The sequence below is a fragment of the Equus asinus genome, chromosome 4, assembly GCF_041296235.1.
Source record: "Equus asinus isolate D_3611 breed Donkey chromosome 4, EquAss-T2T_v2, whole genome shotgun sequence".
NCBI classification, from domain to species: Eukaryota; Metazoa; Chordata; class Mammalia; order Perissodactyla; family Equidae; genus Equus; species Equus asinus.
The window spans coordinates 12,414,186-12,429,439 of NC_091793.1; positions in this window are offsets into that span (position 1 = coordinate 12,414,186).

Consider the following 15,254-nt stretch of genomic DNA (forward strand, 5'->3'; position numbering starts at 1 on the left):
GAAATGCTTATGGGACCCAGCTCTGTTATTGTGGAGCAGGCAAAGAGAAGTGGGTTTGGAGCTGAGGCAATAAGTGGAAAACAGGCAGAGTTTGACCCTTTAGATAGTCAGCTTTTGTATGCATCCTTTAGAACACATTCGAACTTCCATACAACAAGACAGAGCTGTCTTTTCACCTAACTAGATACATCCATCCTTATTGCAAGTGAAGAAATTCTCACTCTTTCCCCAAAGTGAGCATATGCATAATCCCAGCAGTCACTGAATCTATCATTGGCTACATTAATTATTCCTCAAATTCTGTCACTGTTCCACTGAATATTCTCTTATGCTCTTATGTTAAAACTAAATAGTAAAGTTAACCTCTGACAACTTATATATTTAAAAAAATGGAAAGGAGAGAGAAGAAAATGGTTTGTATATACAAATAAGCACACACTATGACATGCAAAGAGAAAATATGCAAAATTGCTACAATCCATATATTAAAGCCACACATATCAAAGATGTATTTGATATGTGTGGCTCTTTAACAGATTTCTCTTCTAAACTGCTTTATAGTGTATACAGAAAAGCTACAACAAAGCCAAGCTTAATTCAGTATTTTTGACACAGAAGGAGCAAGTAAAATAAATTCTATCACTAAGAACACCAAATGCAAAATTATTCACCAATAAATTGGAAAAAGTAAAACTGTGATATAAAGGGAGTGCTGCCTCTGGAGTGCGGTCAGAGCAGGAGGCTCTGCCCTGGTCTCCTCCTCAAGAGCCAGCAGTGCAGCAAGATGCAGGACAGGGCATCAGAGGACCACTGGTCCGTGGATCCAAGTAGGACAAACACAGGGAAATCCACACCTATAAACAACATAGCCACATTCTAGCATGCCAGAGATGGAAAGAAAACCACAACAGTGGCAGGAGAAAAATGGCCCATCACATAAAGGGGACAAAGGTACAATTAGTAGCTGACTTCTCATCAAGACCGTGGAGCCCATAGGCAGTAAAATGGCTGAAGGAAAAATAAAATCTGTCAATGAAACTTCCACACTCAGCAATACTATCCTATAAAAAGGAAGATGAAATGAAGACATTTCCAGAGAAACAAAACAGAAGATTCATTGCTGGCAGATCTACCTTACCAGAAATACTAAAGGAAGTTCTTCAAGCTGAAAAGAAATGACATCAGATGTTCACTCAAATCAACAGAAATGAATGAAGAACCAAATTCAGCAACATGTAAAAAGGATTATCTACCAAGACCAATGGGGTTTGTCCCAGTGATGAGGATTGCTTTGGGCTCATTACTTTTAAAAACTGCAGGCGGGAAGGAGGCTCTGAGGAGTGGAATCTGCTTGCCCTTTGTTGGGAGACATTTACATTTGTAAGGGAATTCTCCATCTGTACGGGTGTCTCCCTCTCTGTACCGGGAGGAAGGGGAGATGACCTTATCTCTAGAAACTCTAGACGGGAAAGCAAAGACTTAAGTCTGCATAGTGATCTTGCTCTTGTTTATTGTGCTTGTCTGGTAACCTCATGTAGCTGACTGCCCCCCCCACCACCACCAACATCCTCCAAGAAGCATAGGACATCCTGACTTAATCAGATCTGATTCTTATCTAAAGTTATAGGACCACCCAATAACCAGACCCCACCTGCACTCATACCATTTTAACGACTTTCTTTTACATATTCTTTCCTTTGTCTTGTAAAAAGATAACTCACATACCTATGCCTTAAATTCAGCCCTACCCTCAATCCATGCCTGCAGCTCTTTACTGCCCATGGGTCCTGTCCCCATGCCTGCAGCTCTTTACTTCCCATGGTTCCTGTCCCCATCCTATTCCATACTATTCTCTGAATAAAAGAGCACTACTGCCAGACCTTGAGAGTCCAAGAAATCTTTCTTTCAACTCCTCGGCTCTCTGAGCCGGCATCACCAGGAATGCAAAGTTGTTTTAGCATCCAAAACTGAATTAGTGCAGTATACTATATTAATAGAGTAGAAGATAAAAGCCAGGAAATTTGTCAGATAGCTGCAGAAAAGGCATTTGACTAAATGTACTACCCATTTATGGAAAATATTCTCAACAAACTAGGAATATATGGGAAATTCCTCAATTTCATAAAAGGTATCTAGGAAAAATCTGTACTAACATCAAACTTAATGGTGAAAGGTTTAATGCTTTTCCACTAAGCATGGAACGAGGCAAGGATGTCTGCTTTCACCACTTCAATTCTATATTGTAGAATTCCACATGTAAGGAGCTTGGACATCAACACTCCATCCTAACAAGTAAAAAGCTGAGAAACTGAAAAATCAGCAACTCTTCTTGAATCTATAAGAAAGGAGAGGACACAGGGCAAACCACTACTCCCAAGATTGGAGAGACAGACAGGTGAACACCAGAGCTCACCAAAGTAGAGACTCCTGTGCAGAGACTGCCAGGGGAACCTGTGCCAGAAGGGGTTCCCTGAACTGTAGTTGACTAATTTCTGGAGGCTCAGAGTGCACAATTCTGAGAGTTAAAAACTCCAGGGTGAACCGGCCAAAGGAGCCCCCCACAATATTGTGAGATTTACCTCCAGGAGCACGACCAGGTTCCCACAGTAAATATCAGAAAAATTCCCTCACGCTTCCAGCAGGGGGAGGGGAAAAGAACCATTTGGAAACAGCCGGAGCACTCTGTCCTTCCTAGCAAAGCCTGCCCTCCAGGGAAACAGTTACCAGAGCCTAACTGACCTCGAGGAAGGGAAATGACCCAACTCCTGTCCCGTCGGGCCTTCTGTCCCAGCTCAGGGGGAAGGAAAAAACTGAGAAACACTGTTGACGTTCACAGTCGAGACAGGCTCACTGCAAAACCGAGACTAATCAGGACTATAGAACTCCCCTCCCTACGCTTTATCAAGACCTATTTATAGCAGTTCCTTTCACCTAGTACATCACGTCCAAGAAAAAAATTACAAGGTGTATCAAAAGGCAAAAACACAGTTTGAAGGGACAGAGCAAGCATCAGAACCAGACACGGCAGGGTTGTTGGAATAATCACACCAGGAATTTAAAACAACTATGGTTAATACGACAAGGGCTCTAATGGAGAAAGTAGGCAACATGCAAGAACAGATGGGCAATGTAAGCAGAGAGACGGAAATCCTAAGAAAGGACCAAAAAGAAACGCTACAGATAGGGGCCGGCCCCGTGGCCAAGTGGTTAAGTTCGTGCGTTCCACTGCAGGCAGTCCAGTGTTTCGTCCGTTCGGATCCTGGGCGCGGACATGGTACCATTCATCAAGCCATGCTGAGGCGGCGTCCCACATGCCACAACTAGAAGGACCCACAACTAAGAATATACAACTGTATACCGGGAGGCTTTGGGGAGAAAAAGGGAAAAAAAATAAAGTCTTTAAAAAAAAAAAAAGAAATGCTAGAGATAGAAAACACCGTAACAGCAATGAGGAATGCCTTTGATGGGCTTATTAGTAGACTGGATACGGCTAAGGAAAGAATCTCTGAGCTTGAGGATATCTCAACAGAATCCCTGAAAGTCGAAAAGCAAAGAGAACAAAGACAGAAAAAAACAGAACAGAATATCCAAGGACTGTGGGACAACTTCAAATGGTGTAACATACACAAAATGGAAATCCTCGAATGAAACGAACAGAGGAAATATTTGAAATGATTCTACATCATACTAAAAGTTCTAGCCAGTGCAATGAGGCAAGAAAGAAATTAAAGGTGGGGCTGGCCCCGTGGCTGAGTGGTTAAGTTCGCACACTCTGCTGCAGGCAGTCCAGTGTTTCATTGGTTCGAATCCTGGGCGCGGACATGGTACCGCTCATCTAGCCACGCTGAGGCAGCGTCCCACATGCCACAACTAGAAGGACCCACAACTAAGAATATACAACTATGTACCGGAGGGCTTTGGGGAGAAAAAGGAAAAAATAAAATCTTTAAAAAAAAAAGAAACTGAAGGCATACAGATTAGACAGGAAGAAGCAAAACTGTTTTTATTCACAGATGACATGATTATCTGCTTAGAAAATCCTAAGGAATCTACAAAAAAAATCTAATAAAAATAGTAAGCTACTGTGGAAATTAATAAAAGAAACCTCAACTAAATTGGAGTCAGGAAGGCCTGCAGGAGGTGCTGTCAACCACATCGCATATCCTCAATTACTCCAAACAGGAAGAGACAGACACTTGCATCTTCTTCAGGAACCACAGCTACTTCACTCCTGAAGGAAGATTTCTCTCCCCACCCAGCAACAGCCCAGCCAATGAGAAACGCCACAGCCCAGCCAATGAGAAATGCCACAGCCCAGCCAATGAGAAACGCCACAGCTCAGCCAATGAGAAATGCCACAGCCCAGCCATGAAGTCCTGGCCCCCTGAACTCTTACTCTTCCCCAATGGACTTTCTTTAAGGACAGCCCCGCCCTCCCCCTTTTTCTCTGTAAAAGTGGCTCTCTTCTTTGTTCTCTGAATTTGCCTATGGTTTGTCGTAGCATGCACATCCTGAATTGCAGTTCTTTTGGCTCTTCCTGAATAAATGCATCTTGAGATAAAATAACAGGCAAATTTGCGTTTTGATATATATGGTGTCAGAAAAGTGGGATCTGAAGGAGGTGACCCCCACAGAGACAGTGACCCCCAGAATTGAGCGAGATACCCGCACAAAGTCCATTGTGCTCCTTGCTTCTGTGAGTTGCCACCTACTTTCCATTTGGTGAGTCTCAGATTCTGAGCTCCATTCTCTTTGCGTTTTGAGCCTTTCAGCTTTATGTGGGATCAGAAGAGGCTTTGTCCTCCAGGTTCAAGTCTCTTTCTTTGGCTTCAAGGCCTCATCCTTGGCGAGTACTCAGTTGTTTTCTGAAAGTAGCGCAGTTTCTTTTCAGGTTGGGCTTGCTGAAAATCCAGGAGTTTTTCTTGAGTTTTCAGATTCCTTTTGGAATTAGGGCTGGGAATCCAGAAACTTTCTTTTGATTTTAGATTGCTTTGGGGATCAGGATGGGATTCTAGCAACTTTCTTGGGTTTTCAGAGGAAATTTCAGAAATGGGATCCCAGTCATCCAACTGTTCTGAGGGAAACCCTCCTTCAGAGACCCCAGCCAGGTTTATGTTTGAGAACTTTGTGCCCCCTACGTGTGCAGGTTTTTTTGCTTGTTTTTTTGGTGAGGAAGATTTGCCCTGAGCTAACATCTGCTGCCAGTCTTCATCTTTTTATGTGTAAGCTGCCACCACAGCATGGCCACTGACAGGTGAGTGGTTTAGGTCTGCACCCAGGAACTGAACCTGGGCCACCAAAGCAGAGTGTGCCAAACTTAACCACTAGGTCACCAGGGCTGGCCCACATTTTTAACCAAGTGGGAAAAACAGACCAAAAGCAGTCCAGAATTGCAATGACCATTATGGGGAACTTTCGATCTGCATGAACTAACTTTTCTTAAAACCAAATTGGAAGACTGAAGCTCTAAAAATAAGCAAAACAAATGGTACATCTATTTTACTTGGTACCTAAAAGCTTCTAAATGCACACAAAACTCTAAGATCGCCTCACTGCAAAATAGCTTGTCTAAGTTAGCCAAAACAACTGAAAACTGAGGGACAACAAAACGACTTCTGAAGTCTTGTGTTGCCCTCCTCTTCCTTCTCCGTCTTGAGTGCCGTGTCCTTTGTCTCCTCAGACTCCACCCCAGCAGTCATCTTGAGTCCACACTCCACCCCAGACAACGTCTTCCTCTCCTCCTCTCTGCAAAAACATGCCCCTTTAAAGGCAGACCCTATTTCTAAGTTAACTGGAGCAAATGAACAGTTCGAAGGAAAAATTTAAATAGCAATTACCCTAGACTTTCAATAAGAGACAAATTGACTCCAAAAACAGCTCTAAAAGGATCCTTAAAGCAAGCAAATAAAAATCTTTAGTAAAAGACATTGACCACCTGAACACATAACATCACCTTAGTCCATCTGCCAAAAATACAATTTGGATCCAACTATTCTCTTGAGTTTTACATTATTGTACCTGAGACATGGCTAAAAGTTTTAAAATGAAAGCTATGAGATCTCTGTTTATGTCTATGTGTCTATGTGTGTATATTATAGAGATGTGACATTTTTTTACCTCCAGATGGTATTACTAGAATTGATTTTTAAAAAGCTCTATTTAATTGGCTTGAAATTAAGTGCTTATAAATTAAGTATTCTTTTTTTTTTTAAGATTTTATTTTTCCTTTTTCTCCCCAAAGCCCCCTGGTACATAGTTGCATATTTTTAGTTGTGGGTCTTTCTAGTTGTGACATGTGGGATGCCGCCTCAGCATGGCCTGATGAGCAGTGCCATGTCCGCACCCAGGATCCAAACCGGTGAACCCCTGAGCTGCTGAAGCGGAGCATGCAAACTTAACCACTTGGCCATGGGGCCCTAAATTAAGTATTCTTAAATCTCAGAAATATAATAGAAACTTACTCAAATACTTTTCAAGTATCCTTGATCTAGGATTAATCTTTAGTATATAAAAGCAAGCTTCAGGTTGTTGGTATAAATAAAGACAGGCATGTCTTCAGAGTTGTTAGTTGGGTGTAATGCAAGTGTGCAACTTTTTTCTCTGCCTGGGTTTACTAGTCAAGTAGGCTCATGCTCGCTCTGCTACAAAATTTCTCAGCAAGAAAGTAACTTAAGATGATGGTTGGCTGTTTAATGTCCAATCCAAGCATGACTGTTAAAAGCAAGTAATTAAAATGAAAGTAAATAAGATCGAAGTTTATACTAGATTAAACCAAATAATAGATAGTCATTGAATACCTAAATCACTTTCCGAAAAAGACAAAATTCTAAAACATTAATTGCTGAACATAGGTTTGTCTACTTTTGGCTTCCTATTGCAGAGAAACTAAAGATATTTGAGTGTGTTAGTGAATGAATGTGTTTTACACCACAATGAGAAATTTTCTATGCAAAAAGGAACATGTTTACGAAATTTTTTAAAGGTATTTATGTTTTCCAAGCTGAAGAATGCTAATATAGTTCACAATTGCCTACTTAGTAGTTTTCACTAGGAATTAAGGATTTTTTTTTTTTTAGGAAGATTAGCCCTGAGCTAACATCCATGCCCATCTTCCTCTACTTTATATGTGGGATGCCTACCACAGCATGGCTTGTCAAGCAGTGCCATGTCTGCACCCGGGATCCAAACCAGCAAACCCTGGGCCGCCGAAGCGGAACATGCGAACTTAACTGCTATGCCACCGGGCCGGCCCTGGAATTAAGGATTTTAATGTTTAGGAATTCTAATATCTGTAACTAAAGCTATTAGAAATAAAAGGGAGGGCCCAGGCCTGTAGCCGACTGGTTAAGTTCGCATGCTCCGCTTCGGCGGCCCAGGGTTTCGCCAGTTTGAATCCTGGGCGCGGACATGGTACCACTCATCAAGCCATGCTGAGGCAGCATCCCATATGCCACAACTAGAAGGACCTGCAACTAAGGATACACAGCTATGTACCAGGGGGCTTTGGGAGAAAAAGGAAAAATAAAATCTTTAAAAAAAAAAAAAAGAAAAGAAATAAAAAGGAAACATCCTCTGTGTGCAAAGAAAGTAGGATGTGTGTTGTGGTAAAAGACGGTATGAGGAATGGAAATGCATTCTGTTGAGGGAAAACAAAATGATTTTGTCCTAGAGAGAGGCTGGTTATTTTGGAATGGGAAAAAGAAAAACATGGGACAAAAACTGAATGTTAAAAAAAAGTTGTAGAAAGTTTATGGAAAGGAATTTTGGGAAAAGAATTTTACAAGCAATCAGGACTGGCTAAGATTGGAGTGGGTGCATTTTAATGTCAGAATAAGCTAATGCAAAACTAAAATTTGGCTTTCTTTTCTGTTGAAAGGACAAGATTTTCTGGTCTGCTCTTGATAACAGATTGTGTAAACTTCTTCACGTTTAAGCAATATGCCTAGAAAACAGATTTTGTGTTTTGACAAAATAATTGCCCGTGTTGTTTCTATCAGGTCTTTAATTACTTAAGAAAACAGAGTCTTCTTAGTATTTGAAGAAGTTCAGTTTTGGTCACAACTATGTAACCTTTTGTATTTGCCTTTGAAACCTGTTATCGTTAATTTGGTCAAATAGATACTTAAGAGTTATCTCAGGGCCGGTCCCTTGGCACAGCGGTTAAGTTCGCCCGGGGTTTGCCAGTTTGCATCCCAGGTGCAGACATGGCGCTGCTTGGCAAGCCATGCTGTGGTGGGCGTCCCACATATAAATTAGAGGAAGGTGGGCATGGATGTTAGCTCAGGGCCAGTCTTCCTCAGCAAAAAAGAGGAGGACTGGCAGCAGTTGGCTCAGGGCTAATCCTCCTCCTCAAAAAAAGAATCATCTCATAATGATCTGTGATCCTATTTGGTCCAATGTCCAAACCTTTTGATATTTTTGACAAGTTTCCCAAAATATTCATATTCTAAATGATGTTTATGCAACCTGGATGTAACTTTGGAATTTTCCAGAGGGCACCAGGGACATCTTAAAAGATTTATTCCCTCTCCTTATAAAAAGAGAGATTTTACACTACTTAGGCTTATTCGATATGTCAAATTACATGAGAAGCATGGTTGACTAAGCAATAATAAATCTTTTTAGGTTATATTGTATGGTTGAACATTAAAAGTATTCTAGAAATTGTATAAAATTTAAAAAATATGATATATCCTAAAATAATGTTATTACCTCTAATTCTAGTTCCTATCTAATAATGTTATTACCTGTAATTCTAGTTCCTATTTTGTATGTCACAAAAGTACCCAAACTTTCTTGTCAATTCTATTTATCCAATGCCTTTTTAAGTCTTTTATTAGTTACAGACAATTATTGTTTTACTCTGATGCTTTTACACACGTTTCATTTTCTTTCTTTCTTACTTTTTTTTTTTGAGGAAGATTAGCCCTGAGCTAACATCTGCTGCCAATCCTTTTTGCTGAGGAAGACTGGCCCTGAGCTAACATCCGTGCCCATCTTCCTATACTTTACATGTGGGACGCCTACCACAGCATGGCTTGGCCAAGCAGTGCCATGTCTGCACCTGGGATGCAAACTGGCAAACCCCGGGCCACTGAAGCAGAACACGCAAACTCAACCGCTGCGCCACCGGGCCAGCCCCTCTTAAGTATTCTTTTCATGACAATGTGTGTATTTGCATGGGTTCAGTGAACGTATGATCTCCTTGTAAGAGGACACAATGGGGAAATATTGGCTACGTTACCAAGGGTTTGGCTAGAATGTTACACTCAAGAAAGATGTATATAGACTCAGACATGACCAGACGGCTATAAAGAACTTCTTGGAAAATCGTCCTAGAACCTTGCTGACAAGGTTACAGCAAAGCAGTCTTTAAAAAGAGCTTATATATGGGGCCGCCCAGTGGCCTGGTGCTTAAGTTCACATGCTCCAATTCGGCGGCCTGGGGTTCGGTGGTTTGGATTCTACGGGTGGGCCTACACACTGCTCATCAAGCCATGCTGAGGCAGCATCCTGCAAAGAAGAACTAGAAGGACTACAACTGTGTACTGGGGCTTTGGGGAGAAGAAAAAAGAAAGAGGAAGATTGGCAACAGATGTTAGCTCAGGGCCAATCTTTCTCACCAAACAACAACAAAAAAAGAGCTTATATAGTCAATCACTATTTTTGCTGCATTTATATAAATAATCAGGCCAAATTTAACATAAACAAATTAGTTTTACTATGATTATCTTTATTTTTAAAAAGGCGGTTATTGTACAGAAAGAAATGTTTGCACTTTTGTAGATATTAAAATCTAGCCCTAATAATTGTCTTTAAGGTTTTGTTATATACCTGTAAGCTAGACTGGATCCTAAATTCCTCTAGCTTCCTTAATGTCTGTCTATGATACTCCAAACTGACATTTCCAGTTTTACTGCCTTTGAAATATCCTTGGAAGGGACTATACCAGGTCCTCCTCACTACCCAGCCAAACTTCAGGGACTCCGGCCTTGGGTACACATCTCATAGCTAAAGAAGGCTCCACCTGACATCTGGTCCTGTACAAACACTGGAGGCCTCCAAATCAAACTGATGAGGAAGAGAAGCAGCTGACACCTGAGGCAGACAGTTTTCCCAAGATGAACGGACCAGGCCTATATATCCTCTTCCCACTGTCGTTTCTTACTTTATTTTCTCCCTCTCATTCCTGGAAGGACAATGTCCTTGTTCACATTTCCCAATCCCTTGTACAAAGGGGTAACCTCTCTGATTGCTGGATTTGCCACCAGAAACCTTGGTCTCTCCAAGATAGCAATGACCCCTAGACCCCCTGTAAGTAACTTCACCGGGTCCAGATGCTGTTGTTTGTCTAAATTGATCTGTTGGCCCCTTTTCCTGAGTCAGAGTGCTAAGCCCACCTAAACTTGTCCTTTGCTTTAATTTTCCCAGGCTTGGGATGAGAAAGAAAGATCTTTTGAATATTTATATGAAAGATTCTGTGGGACTACAAATGTAATCCATGCCATCTGTAAATTTCTTGATGTACCCATATATTTAGGCAACCTCTAGGTATGTAACGACATAGTACCTGAGCCTTGGTTATTTAATGCTGTCACCTCTATGCTGATGAACAGGCCTATAGATGAATTACTCCAAACAGGAAGATATGGACACTTCCGATTCTGACAGAGAGTAAAACTACTTTATTACTGAGGGAGGATTTCTCTCCTCATCCAGCCCAGCCAGTGAGAAACACCACAGCTCAGGCAATGGGAAACCACTGCCCCCTGAACTGTTACTTTCCTCCAATGGACTTTCCTTTAGGACAGCCCCACCCTACTCCCCCTTTTTCTCTATAAAAGCAGCTCCCTCCTTTGTTTTCCAGATTTACCGATGGTTCCACAGCATGCACATCCTAAATTGCAATTCTTTTGGCTATTCTCAAGTAAACTCATTTTGAGGGTAAAATAACTGGCAAATTATCCCTTTAAGTTCACAGCAGAAATGCAAAGAATTGGGGCCGGCCCCACGGCCTAGTGGTTAAGTTCACGGCACTCTGCTTCAGTGGCCTGGGCTCAGGTCCAGGGCACAGATCTGCACCACTTGTTTGCGGTCACGCTGTGGTGGAGACCCACATACAAAACAGAGGAAGCTTGGCACAGATGTTAGCTCAAAGAAAATCTCCCTCGGCAAAAAAAAAGAAAGAAAGAAAAGAAGTGCAAAGAATGAAGATAGCCAAAACAATTTTTAAAAATAACAAAGTTGGGGGACTTAACACTACTTGATTTCAAACCTACCATAAAACTAGAATAATCAAGACAGCGCAGGGTCGTATGAGGACAGGCATGCAGATCAACGGGACAGAACAGACAGTCAAAAGTAAACCCGTGTGAGTATGATCAATTGATTCTTTATAAAGGTGATAAGTCAATTCAAAAGAGAAGCAATATCTTTTTAACAAGTGATACTGGAAAAAATGGTTACCCATATGCAAAAAAAAAAAAAGTTGAACCCTAGGGCCAGCCCAGTAGCACAGCAGGTAAGTTCACATGTTCTGCTTAGGTGGCCCAGGGTTCACTGGCTGGGATCCCGTGTGTGACCTACACACTGCTTATCAAGCCATGCTGTGGCAGGTGTCCCACATATAAAGTGGAGGAAGATAGGCATGGATGTTAGCTCAGGGCCAGCCTTCTTCAGCAAAAAGAGGAGGATTGGCAGCAGATGTTAGCTCAGGGCTAATCTTCCTCAAAAAAATTTTTTTGTAAATTTAAAAAGTATGGGGGCTGGCCCCGTGGCCGAGTGGTTAAGTTTGCATGCTCCTCTGCAGGCGGCCCAGTGTTTCGTTGGTTCGAATCCTGGGCACGGACATGGCACTGCTCATCAAACCACGCTGAGGCAGCATCCCACATGCCACAGCTAGAAGGACCCACAATGAAGAATATACAACTATTTACTGGGGGGCTTTGGGGAGAAAAAGGAAAAAAATAAAATCTATAAAAAAAATTTAAAAAGTAGGTTCAGAAAAAAAACCCTCTTACAGCTCTGTGATAAGAAGACAAACAAGCCCATTTAAAAATAGGCAAAAGATTTAAATAAACATTTCACCAAAGAAGATAGTACAAATGATTTATGAGCATATAAAAAAATCCTTGACATCATTAATCATCAGAAAAATGCTAAATTAACCCACATGAGACACCACTATACACCCCCTTGGAAGACTACAATTAAAAATACTGACAACACCAAGTGATGGTAAGAGTGTGGAGAAACTGGAACCTTCATACATTGCTGGTGGCAATGTAGAATGGCGCAGTGACTTTGGAAAACTGTCTGACAGTACCTTACAAACTTAGCACAAGCTTACCATACAGCCCAACACTTTTACTCCTAGGTATGCACCCAAGGCAAATTACAACATGTGTCCACATAAAGACTTGTACACAAATGTATGTAACAGCATTATTCACAATAGGCAAAAACTGGAAATGATCCAGATGTCCATCAATTGGTGAATGGATAAAGAAAACATCATATACTCAGACAATGGAATACTATTCGTAAAAAGGAACAAACTACTGATTTGTACTGCAACATGGATAAACCTCAAAAATATGCTAAGTGCAAGAAACCAGACAAAGAAGATTACTTATTGTATGTATTAGTTCCCCATTGCTGCTGTAACAAATTACCACAAACTTAGAGGCTTAAAACAACACACATTTATTATCTTACAGTTCTAGAAACCGGAGATCTGAAATGAGTCTTAAGGGCTTAGAATCAAGTGTCAGCCAGGCTGCATTTTTAGGCTCCAGGGAGAACCTATTTACTTGCCTGTTCCGGCTTCTGGAAGTTCCCCACATTCCTTGGCTCATGGTCCCTTCCTCCATCTTCAAAGCCAGCAGTGTGGCGTCTTACAATTGCTCTCTGATTCCCTCATCACATTACCTTCTCTGACTCTGATCCTCTTGCCTCCCTCTGAAAAGGACCATCACCTTGGGCCCACTTGGATAATCCGGGATAGTCTTCCTTTGACCTCATGCACGGCAACATGGCCACAGGTTCCAGGGGTGAGGATATGAACATCTTTGGGGTGATTACTCAGCCTACTACTTCCCACAGTCCATTTACATAGAAATTTTGAGAAAAGGCAAAACAACAGGAACAGAATGCAGATCAGTAGCTGGTTGGACTGCAAGTGTGAGTGGGAATTGACTATAAACAGGTACAAAGGAACTTTTTGGGGTTACTATATTTCATTGATTTTTAAGATTTTGTTTTTTGAGGAAGATTAGCTGACATCTGCCGCCAATTCTCCTCTTTTTGCTGAGGAAGGCTGGCCCTGAGCTAACATCTGTGCCCATCTTCCTCTACATTATAAATGGGACATCTACCACAGCATGGCTTGTCAAGTGGTGCCATGTCCGCACCTGGGATCCGAACCAGCGAACCCCAGGCCTCCGAAGCGGAACATGTGCACTTAAATGCTGTGCCACGGGCTGGCCCTTAAGATCTTTTTTTCCCCACAATTTAACACCTGAATTCAGAATACATCTTACAATTGATGGCATGGCATGTAAGAAGCACATGAAAAATGCTCAATGCCAGGACCAGACGGGCCCCATGACTGAGTGGTTAAGTTTGCGTGCTCCACTTCAGCTGCCCAGGATTTTGCCAGTTTGGATCCTGGGTGTGGATCTAGCACTGCTCATCAGGCCATGCTGAGGCAGCATACCACATAGCAGAACCAGAAAGACCCAACAACTAGAATATACAATTATGTACGGGGCGGCGGGGTGGCTTTGGGGAAGAAAAAGAAGAAGAAGAAGAAAAGAAGATTGGTAACAGATGTTAGCTCAGGTGCCAGTCTTTAAGAAAAACGCTCAAGGCCATTATCAAAGAAATTCAAATTAAAACCACAACTAGGTATTACTACCACTTATGAGTCTGGCTAAAATTAAGAAGATTGGCAACACCAAATCTTGGCAAGGATGTGGAGCAAAAGAAAGACATTGTTTTTGTTGGGAATTTTTTAAAAAAGTGTATGATTGGCAGTTTCTTTAAAAAGCTAAAGGTAGGGATTGGTCCCATGGCCGAGTGGTTAAGTTCCTGCGCTCTGCTTTGGCGGCCCAGAGTTTCGCCAGTTCAGATCCTGGGTGCGGGCCTAGCACCACTCATCAAGTCATGCCGAGGTGGCGTCTCACATAGCAGAACCAGAGGGACCTACAACCAGAATATACTGGGGGGCAGGGGGCTTTGAGGAGAAGAAGAAAATAAATAAATAAAAAGCTAAATGTACATCTTTATGACAAGTGCTATGACTTACAATTCAGTTCCTAAGTATTCACCCAAGAGAAATGACAATGTACCTCACAGAGAGTCTACTACAGGGATCTTCATAGCATCTTATTCATCATAACCCAAACCCAGGAAGCGCCCAGATGTTCAGCCACAGGAGACTGAATAAACAAATTGTGGTATATTCTCAAAGTAGAAGAGTACACAGCAATAAAAAGGGATGAATTCATGAAAGACCACAACATGGATGACCCTTGGAAACACTATGGTGACTGAAAGAAGCCAGACACAAAAGACTACATACTGTATGATCACATTTTTATGAAGTTACAGAACAGAGTAGTCTGTAGTGCAAAGAAACAGAATAATGGGGTGAAGATGTGGAGAGTGACTGGAGAGAGGCAGGAGGGAACTTTCTGGGGTGATGTTTCATATCTTGCTAGTGCTTTGGGTTAACAGTTGCGTCCATTTAAGATTCATGCATTTCACTATACACAAATTTTATCCCCCAAAAAAGAAGAAAAGAAAGAAAGAAAAGTGCAAGTTAATGATACCGTCAACTTAAAAGACAACTTCCCAGTTATTTTATTACCCTCAAAATGAGTTTAGTCTATTTGGCAACAGCCAAGAGAATTTCAATTCACGACATGCAGGCTATGGCAAACCATAGGCAAATCAGGAGACCAAAGGAGGGGAGCTGCTTTTTTTTCCTTTTTTTTTTTTTGAGGAAGATTAGCCCTGAGCTAACGACTGCCAATCCTCCTCTTTTTGCTGAGGAAGACTGGCCCTGAGCTAACGTCTGTGCCCATCTTCCTCTACTTTATACGTAGGACGCCTGCCACAGCACAGCTTTTGCCAAGCAGGGCCGTGTCCGCACCCCAGATCCGAACTGCCAAACCCTGGCCCATCAAGAATTGGAACTTGTGAACTTAACTGCTGCGCCACGGCAGCCCCGGGGAGGTGCTTTTTATAGA